We start from the raw sequence: 26,433 nt of genomic DNA on the forward strand, positions 1-26,433 counted from the left end.
GGCTTGAAATAATAAAACAGACACAGAAAACATATTTAACATTTCTAACACGATCACTGTTTTTTCAATTTTTTATATTGTCTTGAAAAAACATTGGATGATAATTTCAAAATAGAAGTTGATTACTATTTCTATCTATTGTGTCCGTCTCTCCATAAAGAAATCAGTTTACTGTTCAGATAATTCAGTAACAACTAACCATCAACTGGCTAAACAACATAAGTTCTGAATGTGTTTATGCAGTTTATGTTAACTAAATTCATTGAAAACTTATAAAACTTTATATCTGCTTTTTTTATTTAAACAGAGCTGGTTCTCAAAGTTTTAATATGTAAGATACAATGTATTTCTAGCTTTAAGAGTGTTTTATAGATGCAAATGCTTCCTTAAAAAGCACTGAATCTGATCATAATGAAATCATATAGCAAATCCTAATGTAAAAACTTAATGTTGCAAACTGTTTTCATTCCTAAAAGCTATTAAAATGGTACATTTAGAACTACCATTGTCTCTTTTACACGTTAATAAAGTGGCATAGATAATGAAATGCAATAAAATCATTACTTGCTTCCATTAACACTGGTTAGTGGGAGAAATGTGACTGGGTTTTGCTGCTTGACAAGGTGGATAGGAATTAAATATCTCATGAACTGGATAAATAATTTTTTTTGGTCTAAACACAATTTCAAAGTTAAACTCAAGACTCCTTCTCTTCCGATAGCACGTGATATAAGATCAGTACCTCATTTTGGCAGAGCAGTTGATTGGAGATGAAGGGCATCCTGTATCTTTTACAAACTCCATAGCCAGATGGGTGAGAGGTGGTAAAGGTTCCTTTTACTTTCCTGCCCAGGAATTTATTCACAACTGGGCTGCCGTAGATGATTAAAAAAAAAATCATAACAGCTTCGTTGGGATATAATTCACATACTATAACAGTCACCTTTTTAGACTGTAGAATTTTGTGGGTTTTTTTGTTGTATATTCTTGGAGTTGCACAACTCTCACCACTAATTCATTTGAAAATATTTTTATCACTCAAAAAAGAAACTACATACTCTTAATGGTCACTCTCCATCTATCTTGAAAATCACAAATTTACTTCTTGTCTCTCTTTGTCTCTTCTGTGTAATTCATTTAAATGGAATGATACAATGTCATCTTTTGCATCTGGATACATTTATTTAACATAATGATTTCAAGGTTTATTCAGATATCAGTACTTTATTCCTTTGTTCATTGCCAAAAATGATTCCATTGTACGGATACATGTATTTTGTTTATCCATTCATGAATTGATGGGCATTTGGTTGATTTCCTCCCTTTGGCTATTCTGAGTAATGCTGCTATTCATGTAGTGGTTGTTTTGTTCTGCTTGAAGCTTACATTTTCCTTTATTGGTTATACACCTAAGGGTGAACTTTTGGGGCCATGAGGAAAAGCCAAACTGCTTTTAAAATGGTGGCATCATATTGCATTCTCCCCAGCAGTGCTGGAGGTTTCAATTTCTGTATATCTTTGTCAATTCTTGTTATTATCTGATTTTTAAAAATTTTAGCCACACCGGTAAATGTGAAGAGGTATTTCATTGTGGTTTTGATTTGCATGTCTTTAGTGACTAATAGTGCTGAACATTTTGCCTCTGGTTATTGGCCATTTGTGTAACCTCTTTGGAGAAATGTCTATTCAAATCTTTTGCCAATATTTAAAAAAAATTCTGTCAGTCATTTTATTTTTTTTAAACTGAGGCAAGAAGATTTAATATGCAATCTGCCCAGGTTTTTGTTCCAGTACACGGTTTCATTCTGCTGCCCAGGTTGGAGTACAGTGGTGCTATCAGGGCTCACTGCAGCTTCGACCTCCCAGGGTTCCAGTGATCCTCCTTCCTCAGCCTTCTAAGAAGCTGGGACTGCAGGCAGACACCACTATACCTAGGTAATTTTTGTAGAGACAGGGGTTTGCCATATTGCCCAGGCGGGTCTTGAAGTCCTGGGCTCAAGCAATCCTCCTGTTTTGGCCTTCCAAAGTGCTGGGATTACAGGTATGAGCCACCATGCCTGGATGTTATTAACAAAATTTGGGTGTACAATACAATTTCATTTATTACAGGTGCCATGTTGTAGTGCAGACCTCTAGAACTTACTCTTCATCTGCAACTGAATTTTTATACCTGTCCTTTACAGTTTTTTTTAAATTGGGTAATTTGTCTTTCAATAGCTGAGTTGTAAGACTACTTTACATATTCTGATATAAGGCCCTTATCAGATATATAATTTGCAAATATTTTCTTCCATTCTGCATTTTCTTTTCATTTTCTTGATCGTGTCCTTTGAATTCCAAAACATTTTATTTTTGGTGAAATAAAATTTATAAATTTTTTGTGTGTGTGTCTTTGGTGTCTTTTGTAAGAAACCAAGGTCATAAACACTTATTACTATGCTATTTTTCTAAGAGTTCTACAGTTTTAGCTCTTACATTTAAGTCTATATTCCATTTTATGCTAATGTTTTACATGGGGTGAAACACAGATCTAACTTTATTTCTTTGCATGTGGATATTAAGTTGTTCCTGCACCATTTGTTGAAAAGGCTAATATTTCATCATTGAATGCTCTGGCAACTTTGTCAAATATCAGTTGATTATAGGGATTTACATCTGGATTTTTAATGCAATCTCACCGATCTGTGTGTCTATCCTTATGCCAATATGACACTATCTTGTATACTGAGGTACGTTTTCAAATAGGAAACTCTGAATATTCCAACTTTTTCAAGATGGTTGTGGCTAGTCTTGAGTCCTTTGCATTGTCAAATGCATTTTAGGAAGGGTTTGTCAGTTTTTGCAAAGAAGGCAGCTGGGGTTTTTGTTAATCATTGTGTTAAATCCATAGATAAACCTGGCGAATTTTAACAATATTGTCTTTTTAATAACATACGGGCTGTCTTACCATTTACTTAGTCCTTCTTTAATTTCTGTCAACAATATATTGTAGTTTTTAGTGTACAGACTTTCATTCCTTTTGTTAATTTTATTCCTTAATGTTTTATTTTTTGAGACTATTTTAAATGGTTTTCCAAATTTTACTTTGGTATCATTCATTGCTAGTGTATAGAAATGCAGTCAATTGTTATGTAATCATGTTGTATCCTATAACCTCCTGAATTTGTTTTTCAATTCTTAGTAATTAGCTGATTGCTTAGGTTTCTCCATGCACAAGAATGTTATCTGTGAATACAGGTTTACTTCTATCTTTATTTTCCTTCTTTACCTTGCCTAATTCCCTTGGCTAGAACTGCCAGTATAAGGTTGAATAACTTTCCATATAGTCTGCTGTATAGCCATATTTACAATACAAGACAGTTATTGTATTGTTTAATATAACTATTAGATAAAAATTCCTGAAATCACTTTTCAAATATGACTTTGGGCAAAAATATTTTGCTACCTTGATTCTTAACAGAAAACAGTGTGATACAATGTGAAAGTATTTTCATGCATAGATAACTTATTTTGGATTTCCATGGAAACATTCTTTTTATTATGCCTATAAAATATATGGAAGTCTTTTGGAACATCAATTAACTCATAAGGAAAGTATCTGAAAAAAGAAGCTCAAAGTTCATAGTGAATCAGAAACAGACAACCTGTCTGTCTGTAGAAATATGCTTTTAAAAAGCATGACTAAAGGAAATAGGCCCCACTTAAGGGAGAAAAAAGTTATGTATCTCAACCAGTGCCTCATGACTCATTACCTGAACAATAACTATGAGAGCTGATAGCTGTGCATATTCTCTTTCTAAATTGTTATGTATTTATAAATTGAATATATATGTAAATTAATTTCTTATTGCCTCTCTCCTTCTTCTGATTATGTAAGTATTGTTATGGGTTGCTAACTTCACAATGTAGTCTTTACACAATGAAATATTCAGGTAGGACCTCCATCTAATTTGAGGAGAAGGTATCATCTAGTCATGGATACTACACTGTTGCCCATAGATGCACATCATTGTTATTGGGACTTTGTGTTTCCTACTGGTTTTGGAAGTGAGAAAATAGTCATGTGTATGAAACATGATTGCTTATTATTTAGTGATAACATAAGATTATTATCATTGCTCTATTCAAATTTGTGTAGCGAAGTAGCCAAAAGAGCGGACTGTGCCAATTCTTAATTGCTTCTTAGCTCTAAATCTATCTTCCTATCCTGTGCACTATATGTAGGAGCCATTCTATTTGGTTGGTCTTCCACTCGGTGTGGTCCCAGCCGATGGCTCTTCATCCTGGTAGTGAAAGTGGATTCGATTTTCAGCGCTTTTTTTTTTTTTTTTTCCACTCCCAGAGGCAGTCTGTTTGTGCTTCGTTAGTATCAAGAGGCAGTGTCCTCTCCTTAGAGGTATAAGTTCCAACCCCAAGGGCCCCTCCTCTAAATTTCAAGATTCTAAAAGTCCTCAGCCTGTGACTTTTGTTTCTCCAGTGAGATAGCCAGGTGGAAGGCATTCTCTGGAGAAACGCCAACCAGCCTGCCCACTGGGGTGGAGCCTAGGGAAGTTCACTGACATTTGCAGCTGGGAGGAGCCTGGCTCCTCCTCTTCCCGTGTGGAACCCAGGGTTCAAATGGCTGAGCGGGAAGCGCTCTAGTAGGGACTCTGGCAACTCTGTTTCCTCCTTCTCTTCCTTTTCACCCGATAATACCCTGTCTAACTCATTATTCAAATTGTCTATGAGCCTGAATTTTCGTGGCTCTAGGACAAAGAACCCCGTCTTTAACTGAACTAAGGAAAAGTCCTGCAACATTTTTGGCACGCATTGTGGGAGCTCCAGAAGCGGTGAGTGACATGGGGACTCAAAACCTGTCAATGGTTTCTAAGCCTTTTCATCTTTGGACTTCTGAGCTTACAGAAAACTGCACCCCCACCTCCTGTTGCTCCTGGGGGTTGGGGGACTTTTCATGGACTTTCCTTTCCTTTTTCAGGAGGGACTGGCCAGCAGCGGCTTCCCTCCACCCCCTACTCCCTGCGTAGCTGGGAGGTATGGCTCAAGGGCCCCACACGGTGGCCACACACAGTAGTAGCAGCCTTCCCCTTCCCTAGCCAAGGGGTTTTACTCCATAGGACGGTAATTAAGTTCTCCCTGGTGGAGGAACCAGCTGCATAAGGATAAGAGGTTCTTCTCCAGGCATTTTAAAACTGTTTTTTCCCTTCTCATTTTCACCCTGTTGGCAGTTAACTTTTAAAGTTTTTTTTTTTTTTTTTTTTCAGGAAATGTTTTACTAAGCCAGACCCCCTCTCGGCCCTCCCGCGCCCTACTTTCTCCCAACAAACTATGACCGTGAGTATTCTCTGCAAAGTTTCAGTTGTGAAATCAAGCCTCCATCTTGTTTTGTATCCTGAGGGCATGGCTTGTAACTCCAGTGGCAAGGCTTTGTTTAGCAGTCCTGCCTTAGGGAGTGTTTCTTTCTGGTTCGATATTTGTATGTTTTCCTACCTCTAAAAGTCCCCTTCCTGCGACTAGATTTTCTTTTGTCTGCCTTTGTGTGGCCTGTATGTAATGTCTGTCAAAAAAGCTCTAATTAATTTGGCCTAAAGAAAGACAAATGCTTGGATCTAATATTTTTTAAAGGGAAGATAAAATCTATGGTACTTCACGAGGTCAGGAGATCAAGACCATCCTGGCCAACATGGTGGAACCCCCATCTCTACCAAAAATGCAAAAATTAGCTGGGTGTGGTGGCGCGTGCCTGTAATCCCAGCTACTCCTGAGGCTGAGGTGGGAGAATTGCTTGAGCCAAGGAGTCGGGGTTGCAGTGAGCTGAGATCGCGCCACTGCACTCCAGCCTCGCGACGGAGAGAGACTTCACCTCAAAAATAAAAAAATAAAAATAAATAAAAACAGCCCTAATGACTGTTGGTAAAATGCATGTCAGATACAAGGTTTGCTAAGTGTTTTAAGGTTAAAAACTGCTTTTTTGGTTTTGAGATCTGTTTGACTTGCCAGCTTCACAATTGGTAAGGCTTGGGGACATACGGAACTAATCACGTCTTTAAGAAGGCAAACCTTGGCTTTAAGAAGGCAAACCTGGCTGCAGTTAGCACACAATTAAAGCAACTTACCAGGTTTTACCTTAAAGTTAAAAATTGGTAGGAGTTAATTGAAACTACTGGAAGTAGATTTACATGCAAGATGTGAAACAACAGTAAAATATGTTTTTTAGTAAAAGGTTATAAGAAGGCATAGAAATGTAAACTGCCTGGGGTTAAAGGATTGTTTTAAATTAGAAAAAAGCTGAAAGTTCAAAGAAGTGGTGGAAAAATTGTGGAAATGAATCTTGCAGAAGAGGTTCTCTGTGTGAACATACTAATTCAAAAGGGTATTATATGGTTTTTCTGTAAATTGTGCATTGAAATAAAGCATAACAAGGTTTTCCTAAGGCACTAATCTGCTCTTTGGCAAAATTTGTAAGGGATTATAAAAGGTTTCTGGTTCTTAAAATTTCTGAGTCATCATTTTGGCAAAATAAATAAATTTTGGTAATCTGAAATTCTATTTCATAATATCAAGTGCTTTAAACATATTTAAAAGGCTTCCCCAAATCAAACTTCAGTTTCAAAATTGTTTTTCCCGACATCTGGCTTTTCGGATAGTTCAAAGGGCCCCTGGAATGTCCAGAAAAAAGAGGTAAATAGGATTATTTGCCATGTTCAGGTACATGGGATTGCCAAAATAATGTTAATCTTCTTTAGGTTAAATCTTGGGAAATAATGCTAATATATGTTCCAAAATTGTGTGAGATTTCTAAAATTTTAATGTCTAAGTATATGCTATCATAATTACAACTTTCATGTTAAGTTATTGTAAACCATGGATATAACCAAACTTCTTTGTCAATCGTGTTCTTAACTGTAACTACCCTGGACATTTTGCTATTCACAGACAATTGTTGTCTTGTTTTAATCCTTTTTGAAGATGGTTTATAATGAGCTATAGAGCTCTGACAGGTGCTCTCAAATGCAATTTCTGATTTTATTTGAGACAATCAGGTTTCTGATAACTTTGGAGATTGTGACATTGGAATAAAGGAAAATGTACAGAACTCACAAAGAGTGAAATGTTCACGAATATCAAGCAAAACCAGAGTTAACTAAATGGACTGAACTCAGAAAGGTGAAGCAAATCTTTTTGACTTTTGGTTGGACTATTGGTGATTCTTGTTTTGTTTCTCAGAGTCCAGGAAACTTACTTTGTATATCATAGGTATACTCCTATACATAGGTATACTCCTATGATCAAAATTTGGAGCATGTTTGTTTCTCTCTGCTCCCCTCTTTCTAGATGGGCAGCCATTCATCTTCAGTCGTTACCCCATTCAAATGCATCCTTAACCCCTGGGACTCCTTTAAAAGGTGCCTTCTTTTTCCCTCTCTCCTCCTTGGTGTTGTCTTTACTGATTGTGTCTCCCTACTATGGGACACTCGCCTCAGATGCATCCTCCAAACTGGAAAGAGTTAATTTCCCAAACCTTAAACTAGTTGGTTTAGGATTGGACTCTGGGAAGAAAACCCAGAAGCCTGATATGCCAGCAAAAGGGTAAAGTTTTTTTAACCAGTTGGGCTTTTGGACTTCCTCTCCCTTTGCAAACTGGTAAAAGCCCTCCGGATTTTTGAGCTGTCCTTACCCCTCCCCTTGTTTCCTTTTGATACATATTTTCTAAAACCATGTTTGTCTGTTCTTGCTTTCGGGCCATCAAACTCCAGTCATGGCAACCAGAGCCTCTGATGGTGGCCCCTTTTGCTGGGAACCCATAGATAGGCCTCTGAGGGAGATCTGACTGCTGTTTTCCCTAAACAGCACCCCAGTCAGCAGGAAGGAGTTAAGATTGGTCTTTGCCCTTTCCCTTAATCTTACAGCAGTTAAACGTACTTCCTCAGAGGGGGAATGGGCCAGCCAGATGGGAGGGGGTCCCTGGAGAAACTCCAACCAGCCTGCCCACTGGGGTGGAGCAGGGAAGAGCCTGGCTCCTCCTCTTCCTCTGTGGAACCTGGGATTTGAGCAGCCTGGTGGCAGAGCTCCAGCAGGGACTCTGGTCTTGCGAGAGTCCCTGTTTCCCTCCTTTCTTTCCTTTCATCCAGTAAAATCTTGTCTTACCAATCAAATTGTCTGCAAGCCTGATTTCATGGCTGTGGGACAAAGAACCCCACCTTTAGCTGAACTAAGGAAAAGTCCTGCAACACCAGCACCTGGGGTAATAGCTCTTCCTGCACTTACTACTTGAAGTATTTATCCATGTTGCAGTTTGCATTTTTAGTCTTCAGATACCTGTCTCTTTAGCCAGTTCACAATATCAAATTGTCCTCCTTATTTTCTAAAATTGTGGTTTATGCTTTTTTGTTTTCTGATAAAATAATTTTTTCAAACATTGCCAAATTTTTTTATATTTAAGAATAAGCTATATTGAAGGGTGGAGGAATCCTTCGTTTTTAGGCGTAAAAATTATTTGACATGAAATCACACTGTTATAAAGTACTATAGATATAAAAAACTTGTGCTGTTAATATTGTACTTAGTATTCTATTTAATAGCCTTTAACATATTTCATTTTAAAATGTGCTACACATACATGTCAAAATTGAATTTGGCTTTACAAAATGAGAGATTTGCTTGCAGTCCTTCCTTGGCTTTCTAAGACAACAATTTTAAGAGAAACAAATACATCCTTAGAAATGAAATAAAGAGAGTTATGCACAAACTTCACTTTGTCCTTAAAAATCCCAATATCTTTCTAGTTTTTTTTTTTTAGGTAAGACATGATTTTTTTTCTATTCTATTTAATTTACTTTTAAAATTTGTTTTAAAAGTAAATTAATATCAATTCATTAATACTCTAAACATTTTAAAGGACTTTTATTCCTCTTTGTCCTAGTGGGAAGATTTTTGCATGAAATTTCACAAAATTAGATGAAGAACTCTATAATTCCCTAAGCAGAATTCTTATAGGTTCTTATTACACAAATTAGCTTTTCAAGTGAGGTGAGGTAGTAGCTGCAGCACTAGGTAGGGGCTTCATGCCGCTTGGCAGGTAGGGGAGGGCTGGAGAAGAGGAGGAAGAAATAGTCTCTTGTCTTATTCTTTTAGTTCCTAGGGTTTGTGCTAGTGTAATTCACAGGAATCATCAATATATTTCTGTCTGCGTATTTCTTAGCAGATCATATAACTCCTTTTGATATGGTATCCTCTTGGGTAGTAGTTTGTTCTTTGTATAGACTTACAAAGCTTAATAAACAGGACATGAGGGAAGGTTTAAATGTTATTATGAGTTCCCAATGTCAGTGAATAGATTATGATTTTTAATAGATTTAAAATAGATTTTGATTTGTTTGGGGACTATCTTAGGATGCACAGAAATGCTGTTCTTTGTGTTAAGATTGTGGATGCTTCCTCATTTGTAAAATCTTAGCAGTTGTAGCTTGTAGAGCATTTATCTTTCCTAAAGAGATTTCTACAAGGAGAGGAACCACTAGATTGTTAATGATAAGGTTTGCTTCTTTTCCTTACATACATGTGTTTCTGGTATAAATACCTGAGTTGCTGGTGTTCCTTGCAGAATGAACATGGTTGCTCATTGACTATTAATAAATGTTACTCTAAACATTCTAAATATTAGAACAACAGTTTTTAATGAAAATAAAATACTGTATAAAAGAAAAATCCACCAATAAAATGAATAAAGTTTTTTTGGGTTTTTTTTAGGTTACTCTCTCCACTGGGTCTTAAATTTATGATGGGACAAGGCATCTCATGCTAGATATTTTGAAAAAATGGTGTTTTTCCTAAGAATTAATTTCTAGTTACATTAATTCATTCAACAAATTAACTAACTGGGTTCCACTTTTTTTTCAGGCTTTATTAATGTTGTACCATATTTTTTTAAATGATTATTTTTACGCCTTAAAATCCCATGTATCTGTATGATTTTTTTCATGGAGTTTTCATTTTGTTTTGTTTTAGTGATAGAATTGAGCTTTTCTTTTATCTGCTTTTCCAATATTTTCTTACCATTTAACTTTGATGAAAAAAATTTCATAATTGGATGTCATTTTCATATATCAAGTAAGGAGCTATTGAAAGTAGCATATACCCACATAACAGGAGTTTACATTATAAAAGATTTAATTATCTAATGTAACAAAAATTCTACTTTCTGGGTTGTTTGTGTCTCAGTGGCGTCTGGTTGCAGCATCCGCATTTAGATGGATTCTTTTTTTTTTTTTTTTTTTTTTTTGATGAGGCGGAGTCTTGCTCTGCCGCTCAGGCTGGAGTGCAGTGGCGTGATCTCGGCTCACTGCAACCTCTGCCTCCCTGGTTCAAGCGATTATTCTGCCTCAACCTCCCTAGTAGCTGGAACTATAGGCTCACGCCACCACGCCCGGCTAATTTTTTGTATTTTTAGTAGAGACGGGGTTTCACAGTGTCAGTAGGCAGGATGGTCTGGATCTGCTGACCTCGTGATCCGCCCGCCTCAGCCTTCCGAAGTGCTGGGATTACAGGCGTGAGCCACGGCGCCAGGGCCTAGATGGATTCTATTGACTTTTTGTCTCATGGTCACACTTGACTGCCAGAGCAATCTGCATCATATCTTCTCACAACCATGTAAAATACAAGAACATGAAAAAAGGTTTCTCTGTCTCTCCCTATTCTTGCCTCCCTTGTTCCCCGTTCCTTTACAAAGAGAAACATCTTTTCCTTAGTACTCCAGCAGACTTTCTGACTCGTATCAAGGCCGAAAACTGAGTCATGTCTAGCTTTAGCCCTAGAGGAGATTGGGGAATAAAATACCTCTCTCACATTTAGCCTCTTTAGTGAGAGACAGGCAAGAAAAAAAGTCAAATGGAAAAATTTGCTGGGTAAGCTACCAATGGGGTCTGCTATAGTTGGTTCTTGGAATAACAAATAATGGACTAAAGTTCCATACAAACACATTCAGCCAATAAGATAGTAAGGCTGAAATTAATGCCATACAGAGGAAGGGTTGTTCAAAGAATTTGCTCCAGGTGTCAAATATTCTACATGTGTCACTGAAATACAGTGCAGTGTTCTTATGAAAACATGTAAAATATGTCAAAATGATTGGTACAGTCCCTGCCACACATTAGTTGCTCAATAAACATCAGTCTCTAACCTTTAATATATCATTTTTTGCAACATGTCTTCTAAATTTTGCCCCCAAAGGTGGCTTTATCAGATCTAGTTTGGTTACTTAAGAAACAAAACAAAAGCAACAAACAAAAAGAACACCTAAAATTCCAATATTCATAGACAATTTTACTTTTATACTCAATGTGAAAACCTTTTAGCTATTATTTTAATTAATGTGGGTAAGATCTTTCTCCCTCTTCTCTCTTTCTGTTTCATATTTTTCATTCTATAATTTTGCCCTGTGCCTGAGAAACAATGTATATCTACATATACTTTTATTTAGATGTAAGCATAAGGTTGGAATTTATAATTTAAAATCCAGCAATAAAATAGTCATACAGTTTTCTACTTGTTTTAATTACTTCAAAACATTTAGTTTTTTTCTAAATATTACACATAAATTTAGTCATAATTCTGTTTTATTTTAATATAAAATTTGTTTCTAGACATAATTTTGACTGCTTTCTGCATTTATATGAACATGTAATATTTATTCTATTCCTAAATAATTGTACATGTATTTTGAAACCAGGAAGAATATTTTAGGCCATCTACATATCAATTTATGAGTTATGAAACAGAGCACTCCCTCAGAGAGGTGAAGCATTTTGCTCATCAGCTAGTTGGAGGCGCTGTTGGCCTAAATCATAAATTATCACAATGCAAAAGAAAAACTTTTGGTTTTGTTTGCTTCTACTAAGAAAATCTTTCCAGAATCTCTTATTACACAAACAGAAGTTCTTCATCAGTGCTCTATATTTCAAAGTACATTTATATATATATATATATATAATTATTATATATGTATATATTAAATAATCATACCAGATGTTAGCCAATAAAAATAACAAAATCATTCTGGAAAATCCAAACAGCAAAACAATAAGCAAAACAGAAATGAAATACAATATATCATATTGGATAAAATAATGTTTGTTACTGTAAATTTAGTGTGGTGTTAAAGTTCTTGTTCTCCTAGCAAAAGTGCTTGGGTTCAAAATCTTACCAACATGATTATGACATGATCAGTTATGACATGATCAATACCTGTAACCTCTCTGGGACTCAGGTTTTATGTGTAAAATGGAGGTATCAATAACATATACCTCATACAGTTATTGTGGGATTAACTTAGTTTATACATGCAAAGCATTTAGAATATGACTTAGGAAGTAAAGAAGTAGGAAGCATTAGCTATTATTCTACTAACACTACTACCATTATTATTGACACTGGTGATAATACCTGTCATTTTTGTGTTTATAACTGGCTGTCTACATTGTGTACACTTTACACACGTATCTCAATACTCACAAAAATGTTTAAATTGGGATCTCTAATTTAGGAATAAATAAACTCAGTTGCAAAGTTATTCAAATACATATCCAAAGTCAAAGAACTATACTCCTGACTACCAGCCATACTCTTCATTAGTGTCCTGTATTTAAAGGGCAACTCAAGGTGAATGGGAAGAGTAGGTGTTAATAGGCAGAGAGGCTGGAGAAAAAAAAATCAGAAAAATAGTGAGAAAAAAGAGGAAAATGAACAGAAGAATAAGTAATAATGAGATTGTGAGTGAAGATAGGGCATGATATTGTGTTAGAGAATGCCAGTTGGGGGCCATTAAAAAACTAAACCTGCCCTATGGAGTCCTCATGTGCCATATTTTAAGAGCATAAAGAGTGGTAACATGTATTAATCTATTGAAATTCTTAAAATATGACAAAAAAGTATTGATAGCTATAGTCCCATTTCATCTGAGAAAGTCAGTTGAATGGAGAAGATTATTCCTTAACTTCCTGTAATGCTAAATAAAGGACAGTAGAAGATATTTAATTTTAGTTATATTTAAAAAGATATCCACCTATAACCATATAGGTTTTTAAAAGACAGCTTAACTCCTTTTATTTATATTCAGTTTTTGATTGTTAAAGTCTGATTTAAATATTATTGACATAATTTAAATATTAAGTAGATCACATTACTTTGAAATCATTTTAATTGTTGAAATTAAGATGTTTATAATATTTGCTGACTTTGAAGTATATCTTGCTTACCAGCCCAATGGATATTTTGATCATAAATCCAACAAAGGCTGGAATTGATGTCTATACTATCTCCTTAACAATGTTTATATCAGTTTAATAATTTATAGTCTTTCAGACCAATTTATAAGTATTAATATTAAAATCAGTAAGAATATTATTCTTTGGAAAGCTGATCAGTGAGATCAATGCCAACTATATTCAAAACACTTATTTTTAGTTTTAATAGAAATAAGAAATTCCATACCTAGTTTTTTTGTTTAATTCTTCTACCCATGAATGAATTTCTCAAAGGTCATATTTTCTCTCTTATCTCTTATTTGAAGACTTAATTCTTAAGATAGATCAGCTTCTTAAACAATCATCTTTATTCAACATAAAAATCAAAACCCAGTGAGTTCTGACACTTTGTGGTTAAGTCCCTGAACACTAGAAATGCAGTTCCTAATATAGAAAATAAATGATAGCCTTTTATATCAGTGTGTTTGCCAGACCATTGAATCTTATTGTAAAACAGACAAACTATAAAATTCAGTGGCTTGCATAATTATACCTCAATACACAATGAACAAAATTGAACATCTTTAAATGCTCTTGTTCAAATAAATAGTTCAGTATTGTGGAAGATGTAGGTAGTAATTGTGCTGAATGCAGTTGAATTTTAAATTTAGTCATCCTAAAAGAATATATTTAAATACACAATGTGCCATAGTACCAAAAGATACTAGCCAAAAATCTTAAGAAGAATTTAAAGAAAATACTGTGGATTATATTTCCAGTACAAATGTTCTTTATTCAACCTATATTTCTTGGCTACCTGATGTACTTAAATAAAGGTATATGGAAATTATATGGCCCTTTCCAGAGATAACTGTTTTATATTAGATACTGTAAAATAATGACCTTTTACAATGTAAACTGAAAAAGTGCAAACTACTCTTTCAAGAAATTTGCTCTTGAGCCAAAATGAATTCTTTGGTAAATTTTAAGAAAATTTTGCTATGTGTAATCTACTTAATTCAGTGAATCATCATCAGCAGATATGTCATTCTGTTTTTTGGAAAGAAGTAAAATGGGGATTCAGACCTTGTTATTAGCATGTCACATGGCCATGGCCATGGATAAGCCACTTGGGAAGGGTGACCTGCATGCTTTTCTAGATCCTTTTCTGCTCTAACATCCTGAGTCTACAGTTTGCACCCCCTATGTAAAATATTGTACATAATATTTCAATATATTTGATCATATTGTAATCTACTTAAGGGAATTAACTACTTGATAGTTTATCAAGTGATAGAATTCTTTTTACAAAGTTAAGAATATTTGTTCGAAATCTATCACTGATTTTTGCTTAAAGTAAAACTATTTTTTTTTTTTTTTCTTGACATGGAGTCTCGCTCTGTCACCTGGACTGGAGTACGGTGGCACGATCTTGGCTCACTGCAACCTCTGCCTCCCAGGTTCAAGCAATTCTCCTGCCTCAGCCTCCCAAGTAGCTGGGATTACAGGCACCTGTCACTACACCCAGCTAATTTTTTGTATTTTTGGTAGAGACGGGGTCTTACCATGTTGTCCAGGCTGGTCTTGAACTCCTGACCCTCGGGATCTGCCTGCCTCGGCCTCCTAAATTTCTGGGATTACAGGCATTAGCCACCCTGCGTGGCCGAGTGTTTTTTGGCTGAAAATTATGTCAAAGAATCTTTATTTGGGTGTTCAGACACTGTTTTTGCAGTTAAAAATTTAATTAAAATTTATCTCTGGAACAATAATTGAATAACAATATAACCTCTTAGCTTTTCACAGCTCATCTTTATCTCTAAAAGTTTTCAAGCCATGTTGAATATAACATCCAACCTTTGAAATACGAGAAGAATTCTGATATCCATTCCTCATCTGAGAATAGATGAAAATACAGATGCTGCTTGTCTTAGGATGGGGTTACATCCTGATAAACCCTTGAAGTACATGTTTTTCCAAATGTGTATCTTTCTTACCATCATAAATGCAAAAATTGTAAGTGAACCCTTGTAAGTCAGGGACTATCTATATTGCTTTATCTTGGAAGTTTAGAAGCATGTTTTAAGCATTACACAATAGATTACAAGCTGTATTAGTCCATTCTCATGCTGCTGTGAAGAAATATCCAAGACTGGGTATATTAGTCTGTTTTTATGCTGCTCATAGAGAGATCCCAAGACGGGCAAGAGGAAGAGGTTTAACTGGACTTACACTTCCACATGGCTGGGGAAGTGTCAGAATCATAGTAGGAAGTGAAAGGCACTTATTTCAAGGTGGCAGCAAGATAAAGTGAGGAAGAAGCAAAAATGGATAAACCCATCTGATTTCATGAGACTTATTTACTATTACAAGAATACCACAGGGAAGACTTGCCCCCATGATTCAATCACCTCCCCAAAGGTCTCTCCCACCACACTTGGGAATTCTGGGAGATACAGTTCAAGTTGAGATTTGAATGGAGACACAGTCAAGCCATGTCATTCTGCCCCTGCCTCCCCCAAATCTCATGTCCTCACGTTTCAAAATAAATCATACCTTCCTGACAGTCCCCCAAAGTCTTAACTCATTTCAGCATCAACGCTAAAGTCCACAGTCCATTGTCTCAACTGTGAGAAGTTAAGTCCCTACCACCTATGAGCCTGTAAATCAAAAGCCAAGCTAGTTACTTCCTAGATACAATGGGGTTGCAAGCATTGGGAAAATATGGCTGTTCCAAATGGGAGAAATTGGCCAAAATAAGGCAGTTATAGGGCCCATGCAAGTCCGAAATCCAATGGGACAGTCAAATTTTAAAAACGTTAAAATAATCTCCTTTGACTCCAGGTCTCACATCCAGATAATGCTGATGCAAGAGGTGGGTTCCTATGGTTTTGGGCAGCTCTGCCTCTGGCTTTTCAGGGTGCAGCCTCCCTCCTGACTGCTTTCATGGGCTGGCATTGAGTATCTGCGGCTTTTCCAGGTGCACGGTACAAACCGACAGTGGAGCTACTATTATTCTGGGTTTCGGAGGATGGTGGCCTTTTTCTCACAATTCCATTAGGCAGTGCCCCATAGAGACTCTGTGGGGGGGGGGGCTCTGACCCCACATTTCCCTTCTGCACTGCCCTAGCAGAGGTTCTTCATGAGGGCCCCACCCCTGCAGCAAACTTTTGCGTGGGCATCCAGGCATTGCCATATGTTTTCTGAAATCTAGGCGGAGGTTCCCAAACCTCAATTTTTGACTTCTGTGCACCTGCAGGCTCAATATCATGTGGAAACTGTCAAGGTTTCTGGCCTCCACCCTCTGAAGCCACAGCCCCAGCTGTACATTGGCTCCTTTCAGCCATGGCTGGAGTGGCTGGGATACAGGGCACCAAATCCCTAGGCAGCACACAGCATGGGGGCCCTGGGCCCAACCCACAAAACCACTCTCTCCTCCTGGGCCTCTGGGCCAGTGATGGGAGGGGCTGTCGTGAGGGTCTCTGACATGGTCTGAAGACATTTCCCCCATAGTCTTGGGGATTAATATTAGGCTTCTTGCTACTCATGCACATTTCTGCAGCCACGTTGAGTTTCTTCTCAGAAAATGGGATTTTCTTTTCTACTGCATCGTTAGGATGCAAATTTTCTGAACTTTTATGCTTTGTTTCCTTTTTAAAATGGAATGCTTTTAATAGTACTCAAGTCACCTCTTGAATGCTTTCCTGCTTAGAAATTTCTTCTGCCAGATACCCTAAATCATTTCTCTCAAGTTCAAAGTTCCACAGATCTCTAGGGGCCAAATGCTGCCAATCTCTTTGCTAAAACATAGGAAGAGTCACCTTTGCTCCAGTTCCCAACAAGTTTCTCATCTCCATCTGAGACCACCTCAGCCTGGACCTTATTGTTCATATCAGTGTCGGCATTTTTGTCAAAGCCATTCAATAAGCCTCTAGGAAGTTCCAAACTTTCCCACATTTTCCTGTCTTCTGAGCCCTCCAAACTGTTCCAGCCTCTGCCTGTTGCTCAGTTCCAATGTCGCTTCCACGTTTTCAGGTATCTTTTCAGCAACCCCCCACTCCTGGTACCAATTTATTCTATTAGTCCATTTTTGCACTGTTTATAAAGACATACCCGAGACTGGGAAGAAAAAGAGGTTTAATTGGGCTTACAGTTCTTCATGGCTGTGGAGGTCTCAGAATCATTGCGAGAGGTGAGAGGCACTTCTTATATTGTGGCAGCAAGAGAAAATGAGGAGGAAGCAAAAGCAGAAACCCCTGATAAACCCATCAGATCTCATGAGACTTACTATCATGAGAATAGCACTGGGAAGACTGGCCCCCATGATTTAATTACCTCCCCTTGCGTTCCTCCCACAACACGTGGGAATCCTGGGAGATACAATTCAAGTTGAGATTTGAATGGGGACACAGCCAAACCAAATCACTGGGTAATTTATGAAAAAAAGCATGGGAGAAACTGCCCCCATGATCCAATTACCTCCACCTGGTTCCTCCTATGACACATGGGGATTCTGGAAACTACAATTCAAAATAAGATTTGGGTAGACACACAGTCAAGCCATATAATTACACCACTGGCCCCTCCCCACATCTCATGTCCTCATGTTTGAAAACGTAATCATGCCTTTCCAACAGTCCCCCAACGTCTTAGCTCATTCCAACATTAACCTAAAAGCTCAAGTCCAAAGTCTCATCTGAGAAAAGGCAAGCCCTTCTGCCCATGAACCTGTAAAACCAAAAGCAAATTAATTACTTCCTATATACAAAGGGGGTAAAGGCATTGAGTATATTTACCATTCCAAATGGGAAAAATTGGCCAAATCAAGGGGGCTTCAGGCTCAATGTAAGTCCAAAATCCAATAGGGTAGTCATTAAACCTTGAAGTCCCAAATTAATCTCCTTGACTCCATGGCTCACATTCAGGTCTTACTGATGCAAGAGGTGGGCTCCCACAGCCTTGGGCAGCTCCACTCCTGTGGTTTTGCAGGATACAGCCACACTCCTGACTGCTTTCATGAGCTGGCATTGAGCAGCTCCAGTTTTTCCAGGTGCACAGTGTAAGGTGTTGGTGGATCTATCATTTTGGAGTCTGAAGGACAGTGGCCCTCTTCTCACAGCTCCACTATGAAGTGTCGCAGTGAGGACTCTGGGGGCTCTGACCCCACATTTCCCTTCTGCACTTCCCTAGCAGAGGTTCGCCATGAGGACTCCAAACGTGCAGCAAACTTCTGCCTGGACATCCAGGCATTTCCATAGATCCTCTGAAATCTAGGGGGAGGTTTCCAAACCTCAATTCTTGACTTCTGTGCACCAGCAGGCCTAACACCACTTGTAAGGCACCAAGGCTTGGGGCTTGCACCTTCTGAAGCAATGGCCTGCACTGTACATTGGCTTCTTTTATCCATGGCTGGGACCTAGTGTACCAAGTCCTGAGACTGCACAAACCAGCAAGGCCCTGGGCCCAGCCCATCTAACAATTTTTTCCTCCTAGGCCTCTGGGCCTGTGATGCAAGGGGCTGCAGTGAAGACCTTTGACATGTCCTGGAGACATTTTCCCCTTTGTCTTGGAGATTAACATTTTGCTATTCATTATTTATGCAAATTTCTGCAGCTGGCTTGAATTTCTCATCAAAAAATGGGTTTTTCTTTCTACTGTGTCATCAGGCTGTAAATTTTCTAGACTTTTATGCTCTGCTTCCCTTTTAAATGTAAGTTCCAATTCCAAACCATATCTTTGTGAATATATAAAACTGAATGCTTTTAAGAGCACCCACGTCACATTTTGAATGCTTTACTGCTTAGAAATTTATTCTGCCAGATACCCTAAATTATTTATCTTAAGTTTGAAGTTCCACATATCTCTAGGGCAGGGTCAAAATGCCACCAGTCTCTTTGCTAAAACATAGTAAGAGTCACCTTTGCCCCAGTTCCCAACAAGTTCCTCATCTCCATCTGAGACCACCGCAGCCTGGATTTCATTGTCCCTATCACTATCAGCATTTTAGTCAAAGCTATCCAACAAGTCTCTAGGAAGTTCCAAACTTTCTTACATCTTTCTGTATTCTTTTGAGCCCTCCAAAGTGTTTCAACCTCTGCCTGTTACCCAGTTCCAAAGTTGTGTTCACATTTTCGGGTATCGTTACTGCAGGGCTCCACTACCTGGTACCAATGAACTGTATTTTTCTGTTCTCATGCTGCTATGAAGAAATACCTGAGACTGGGTAATTTATAATGAAAAGAGGTTTAACTGACTCACAGTCCACATGTCTGGGGAGGCCTCAGGAAACTTACAATAATGGCAGAGGGCACCTCTTCACAGGGCGGCAGTAGACAGAATGAGTGCAAGCAGGGAAAATGGCAGATGCTTATAAAAACCATCTGATCTCATGAGGCTCACTCACTATCATGAGAACAGCATGGGAGAAGCTATGCCCATGATCCGATTACCTCCGCCTGGTCCCTCCTTTGACACATGAGGATTATGGAAACTACAATCCAAGATGAGATTTGGGTGGGGACACAGCCCAACTATATCACCAACATTACTGTGAATTAGGCATTGTACCAGGTGTTTGTTATAGTTGCTCACATATTAATTCATTTAATACTAACAATACTTATCTAAGAAATGCACTGTTTTTATTTCAATTTTAAAGATAAGGAAACTGAGACACGTCAACATTTAAATTATACAAGGGTTAGGAACTAGAAAGTGGCAGAACTAAAATTATAATCCAGACAATTCGCTCTAGAACCTACCCTTCTAACCACTAATTTGCCTCTCAGTTTGTAAGTTCTAAACATACATGACTCCAAATAGTTTTTCCCAAATGATCACATGGTACATGTGTTCCACAAAACCCACTACTGAAAAATGTCCCAATTTTAAATCACTGTATATTTGACTTTACTTGGACATCTTTTCAAAACTATATGTTAGAATAAAACTACTATTACAAATTGATCTTCTGTTAAAATATAGAGCACTTCATGATTTAATTAATAGTTCCTTTTTTATTTTTAAGTATTTGGTCTGCAGTTAAGTTTTAATTGTCAATTTATATTTGGCTCTATTCATTTTGTTAGTGAATACCAAAGCAGGTTAATAAGCATTCCACACCTTGTGAAAAACTTTCAAACTGGTCCTTAAATTTATTATAACTATTGTCCTGACAGTGCATCAGTCAGTTGCTTTTAAAAAGAACTCTTTAAAATGAAATCAAGCTGCTTATGCACAATTCAGAGTCTTATCTTTTCACATTCGCCCTGAGGAAACTGAGATAGCTTAGATTTATGCATGTCTTATTTGGTTATGTTTGTGAAGTATTTGATAGTGTTTCTGAAGATCTACAATTGCTTTTGTAGTGCAGTCAGGTGGTTTATTTTCTTCACTTTAGAAATGGCTGTGATTTATGCAACTGATATAAAACTGCTTTCAAGTTAACATATATAGAAAAGAGCATATAAAGCTAATAGCCAGAACAATCTGCCAAAAGCCATTGCTTTTTCAGGATAGTTGGAACCTGTCAAGTTGAGGAAGCAATGAATATATAAGTTTTGCACAATTCAACTTTAGATGTCTCCTGAGACCAGGGCTAACATTGTTAACAGTGAACTTTGATAGATAATAAAGTTTATAGATAAGGCTCATTAGAATTAGTATGCACTTAGAAATACATTTAAATTATATATGCCTACCTTCAATCTATATGAACATTAGTTGCATTACTAATGAATTGCAAGAAAAAAAAGTCATATCAGTCATATCTTCTATGCCAAAGTTTTAGGTACTTAATATGATCTTTCTTTTGAATGTTTGCAACAAAGTTCCTCTATTAAAAATATTTTATTTTCTTCATTTTTCTCTATGTCTTCTCTTTGTGATAAGGTATGTGCATTTGAACAATGGTTGTCACCTAATTAGGGGGTCAGTATTTCATCCTATTTGCCATTTAATCTAATTAAAAATAGCTAATTGTAGATCTTTGAATGTTTATGTTTTCTTAAAACATGATATGTATCCTAATGTTATGCTTTTTCACTCACTTATTTTTTCCTTATGTTTATGTACTCATAACAATTTCCTAGACTGTTTTAAGCATTTTATATTATTTTTGAAATTTCTTTCTAATATCTTAATTTACTGAATGTTCTCTATTTCTCCCATACAGTAATCAGGTCTCATTGCTTGGCAAAGAATCTCCAAAAAAATCTCTTCACAGATTCTATTCCTTCATCACAGTCTAGCCTCTATATGTTCTCGATCTAGTTGGATAGACATTTGCATAGTAAATTCTACACTTAAGGATCTTTCTCTGTTAATTTTACATCTACTATAATTGTACTTAAAACGTCTATTTTAATAGCCCATTGTATGTGTTTATAATGTTTTACATGTATAGGATCTCGTATTTAATATCCACCTTTCTCTTTCATTGGGGTGTGAAATAGAAAGATGAATTATTGAAGTATCTCTCAAGAATGAATTTCCATTTCTTTCTACCCTTGCTCCTGGACAAGAAAGAAGCCTGTTTTGAGTCACATGCTTTATAGAGGTTACCTATATACATTGCTTAATCTATGCAATAATTCTTGAAGTATGAAATATTTTCCAGTTATACAAAGCAACATGTCCTTGTTTTCTTTGTGTTTCAATAGGAGTCTAACAATATTTTTGAATTGACTCGTTTTACCCAAAAATTGCTCCTACCACTTAAGAACATTAAATTTGAAACAACTCATATGTCCTGTAAATAAATAATGTGTGTTTTTGTGTGTATATATATATGTGTATATTTCCTCCATCTCTTTAACATTTTATAAATATATTACTATATTTATATTTAATCTGTATATATGTACATCATTACCCTTATCTATTTATAATTGAAAAATGAGAGGGGCATTAATGCTAGATTTGTGAATATCTGTATGAAAATATAAAATACTATAAACATAAATATAAAATATTAAGTGTAATGTTAATTACAATTTCAAATATTTTGAAGAAATCTAAATAATAAATAAGCTTTATTAAAACATTCATTTAATTAGTATTTTGCCTTTATATTTTCACAGATAATTTGGACTTTTAGAGGAAAACTTTCTTTTTAAACATGTGAAGATAATTTACATTTTTTATTTTTATGTTAAACATTTATTTATTATTATTATATTTCAGGTTGTATCTAGTATTGCTGGAGTGCAGTTGCGTGATTTCAGCTCACCGCAACCTCTGCCTCCTGGGTTCAAGTGATTCTCTGGCTTTATCCTCCCAAGTTGCTGGGTTTACAGGTGCCCACCACCACACCTGGCTAATGTATTTTTAGTAGAGATGAGGTTTCACCATCATGGCCAGGCAGCTCTCGAACTCCTGACCTTAAGTGATCCTCCCACCTACGCCTCCCAAAGTGCTGGGATTACAGGCATGAGCTACCACTCCTGGCTAATAGGTATTCTTAATAGGAGGCTTTCTGCACTACCATGGTCTACCATTTGCTTGTATCAGAAATCACAATATAATACCTGCCAGTGGCACCAAGTACCATTTAATGAGAGCTCTAAGTAAACCATCTTAAAATTTGAAGGATATATTTCAGAATACCTCTAAGGGTACGTTATTTGTCTAAGTTCCTTTTTACTTCCTGAATCTCTTATGGGAAGTTGGTTTAATACCTATAATACCCATTGGATAAAATAATATTTTCTATTAATTTTGATTTTAGGCTGACTCTTAGTTTGGTAATTACAAGATGGAGTAAGAAAATCTATATTTCTCATCCTATTGTATATTTTATTTGAAGTTATTGTGAAATAATTTAATTATTATTATCCAGAACTGAGTTCTGGGTTTTTTTTTGTATATATGCTAATTTTTCATATAGTCTTCCATATTCTTTATAATTTTGGTCTGCATTTTGTTAATCATTTTCAGATTTGAATAAATTCTTAGCTCATTAGCTTCAAAAACCCCTACTTCCCCTCTCTGTGTGAAATAAGGACAATAAAATGTAAAACCCTCCAGTCTTTCCTCAAAAAAAGTCTAAAAATAAACTTCAGTTTTATTAAAATAATCATTTATTCATTTAGTATTTTTTCTTTATATTTACAGATTATTACATATTGAAGAGGAGAAATGTAGATAGATTATTTTCCATCATTTTGTTCTTTGTTTTTCTCTTGTTGTCCTGTCTATTTACTTAATAATAGATAGTGTCTGGATGTAGAATCATAATTGCTAAGTCTCTTCAAGGTAAAATATTTTAACCTTATGAAATGCATTATACTTTGCTATTTTTGGTAAATATATGGAGACTAAAATAATGCCAAAGAGAAACAAACTGTATTTTTTAATAGAAAATGACATTTTGACCAAGGGACTTATAGGGTTTGGTAGGGTAAAATAAAAATAAATATTTTTTTAAAATCTTGGATATACTCTAAGAACATATATATTTGCATGTGTATAACTACACACATATATTCTTAGAATAGAAGGCATGGTTTTGAGTATGACATTTATTGATCAGTAACTTGCAAAATATTTGGGAAATGTTTACCACTAATTTGGGGACTTTGGCCTATTTTTCCCCCTGCTTTGCCTTTCTGGAAATAATGAACATATTGATGGAGTAGCACTTACCCACCTGAGGTTATGTATTAAGATGTTCCTGTAAATGAATACATAAATACTGCTTTTTAGCACATTATGAAACAAATTTCACATTTTAAATACTATATATATATACCAGTCCTTTGAAACGGGCTCAAGAGAAAACTTTTTTTTTCAAGATTATAATGTTGAGGGTAAATCTGCATAGTTCTACATATTTGTGGCAACAGCTTGTAGCACAGCCTGAAAATTCTCTTCAAGCTAATATTTTTACATGAATAAAAAAACTTTTCCAATGACATGCCAAAAAATTTTGATCTTGAATGTACTCCTTATTTATAAATGTATATAACTCCTTCGAGGAAATTATTTCCTATTGCTGTATTGGCTGAGATACGATATTCTTGTTTGTGAACAAATGAAATTCACTGACTCCTAGACAACTATTCTTTATCAATACTAACAGTTGAACTGTAAAGTCTAACTCTAAAGGTAATGGTTTTCTGCAGCTTCATGCCTCCTTAAGTTGAAAGGATTCTCCAAGAGAAACATTGTTATATGAAAGATTTTAACTGACTTTAAAATTTTACGTACGATTTTTGAAGTACTGACAGGAGAGAGGCAGATATTCCGTTTATAAAGTGCTGCAGATCTCTGATTTCATGAGGGTTCAAGATGTAAAATTCAGACAAGAAAAATTTTCAAGGATCTGTTTCTCATCCTTCCCAGAATCACCTTGGGGATGTGACATTGCTCCAGGGAAATTCTTTAAATAAGTAGAATAGAAAAATACTTAGGGATACATGTTGTGTCCTTCCTTCTGTGGGCTTAGCTAGAAGTAATGCCTTAGTAATTTTCAACCAGTTCAGGCTTTAGATTGGAAAGATTAAAATGGCATTAAATGATCTGTTTTTTTCTAAAAGTTGACCAGATATAAGATACCTATGTAAAAATAGTGGATTTTTAAATCTTTCCAACAAACCACTAAAAATGCAATGGAAAAATATCAAACTCAAACAAAGGAGGAAACTTATGACATAATTAGGAATAAACATTAGATGTGCTCAAGGTTTATTAGAAAAGTATAAAACTTTAATAAAATATTTTTAAAATCTGAATAAATGAAGAACACAAAACTGGAAGACTCAACAATAAATCTAACATTGATTCATGTTTTCCTCACTTAATAAACTTATTTAATTAAAAGTCAGTCATCAAATAGGAAAATTTTTAAATGAAAATTTTTTTTCCTCCCTAGTCAGGGAGAATTCTTTGTTTTGTTCCAGAGACAGCCTCAACCTCTATTTTTCCTCTCTTCCTTCAATATTTTAATTACTGAAACTTTCTAGTATGTTCTAACATCTAATAAAGTACGTACTCTATTCGCTGATTTTTTAAAAGAAATATTTGTTTTTGTCAAATAAAATTTAGGCTTCATTGTTTTGACAATAAAATGTATATTAATTTTAGGGTTTACTATGAATTTATACATTAACTTATGGAGGATTGACATTTTTATCATGTTAAAATTTTGAAAACATGGAGTCTCAGTTTTTGACAAAAAATAGTGTGTTCTTTGTGAATTTCAAAAATATTTGTAATGTAGTGGGTTTGTACACTTTATATAATCTTCTGTATTCCATATATTTGATTTTCATACCATTAAATTTGATCAATCTTTCCTCAAGTTTTGAGTATTATAGTTAATTCTAAAAAATAACTTTTTAGTGTTTTTCTATAATTTGCTCTATATAATTTGTTAGAATTTCTTTATAAAATCAAGTAGGCATTGAACTTTGTGGGAAATTATAACTTTATAGCTTTTTCCATTTCTCCAAATTGAACATTTTTCTCTTCTCTCATCTAGTTTTCTTAAATTATATTTTTCTATAAAATTTTATATTTGTCCATCTTTTCAAGTGCATGTGCATGAAAGCATATAAAACAGTTTTTAATGATTGTTTTAATGTTGATATTTCTATGCTTAATTTCATGTATTTCTGTTGATTATGGTGGTAGTTGCCTGACTCTGCACTTGTCATATCTCATCAAATTGTACTTTTAAAATTAGTGACTTTCATGTATTTAAGTTAGATCCATCTATAGCTGATAAATTGCCATTATTGGTATTTCATAATTTGTCAGTTTGATATAGTAACTTTGACTTCCCTCTTTTACAAATGTGGCCACAAGCATTCTAACTTTCTTCTTTCTCTTCCAATTTTTTAAATCTATTTCAGTATTAATATTGCATGCAAAACTTTTATTTCATTTTATTTAATCTTCACTTTTATGTGTTAAATAAAACACATTAGTCTTAGTGTGAGTTGGACTGTTAAATATATTCAATGCTCACTCTGATTCCTTTTGTAGTAAGTTATTCAGTCACTACTTGGTTGTCCAAAATGAAATGTCCAGTAGTTTTTCCAATAAGTACCCATAGGAAAAGCAATTCATGAGATTTTCCAGCTTTAAAACTATTTGTAACTGGTCTTTATACTTGAGAGTTTGGCTAGGCACAAAATACTTGACTTATGTATTTTTTCTCCTTGTGTGCTTGTTAAGTGCCCTTCATGGCCTAATG

This window comes from Nomascus leucogenys, chromosome 7b (assembly GCF_006542625.1).
Source record: "Nomascus leucogenys isolate Asia chromosome 7b, Asia_NLE_v1, whole genome shotgun sequence".
Classification (NCBI taxonomy): Eukaryota; Metazoa; Chordata; class Mammalia; order Primates; family Hylobatidae; genus Nomascus; species Nomascus leucogenys.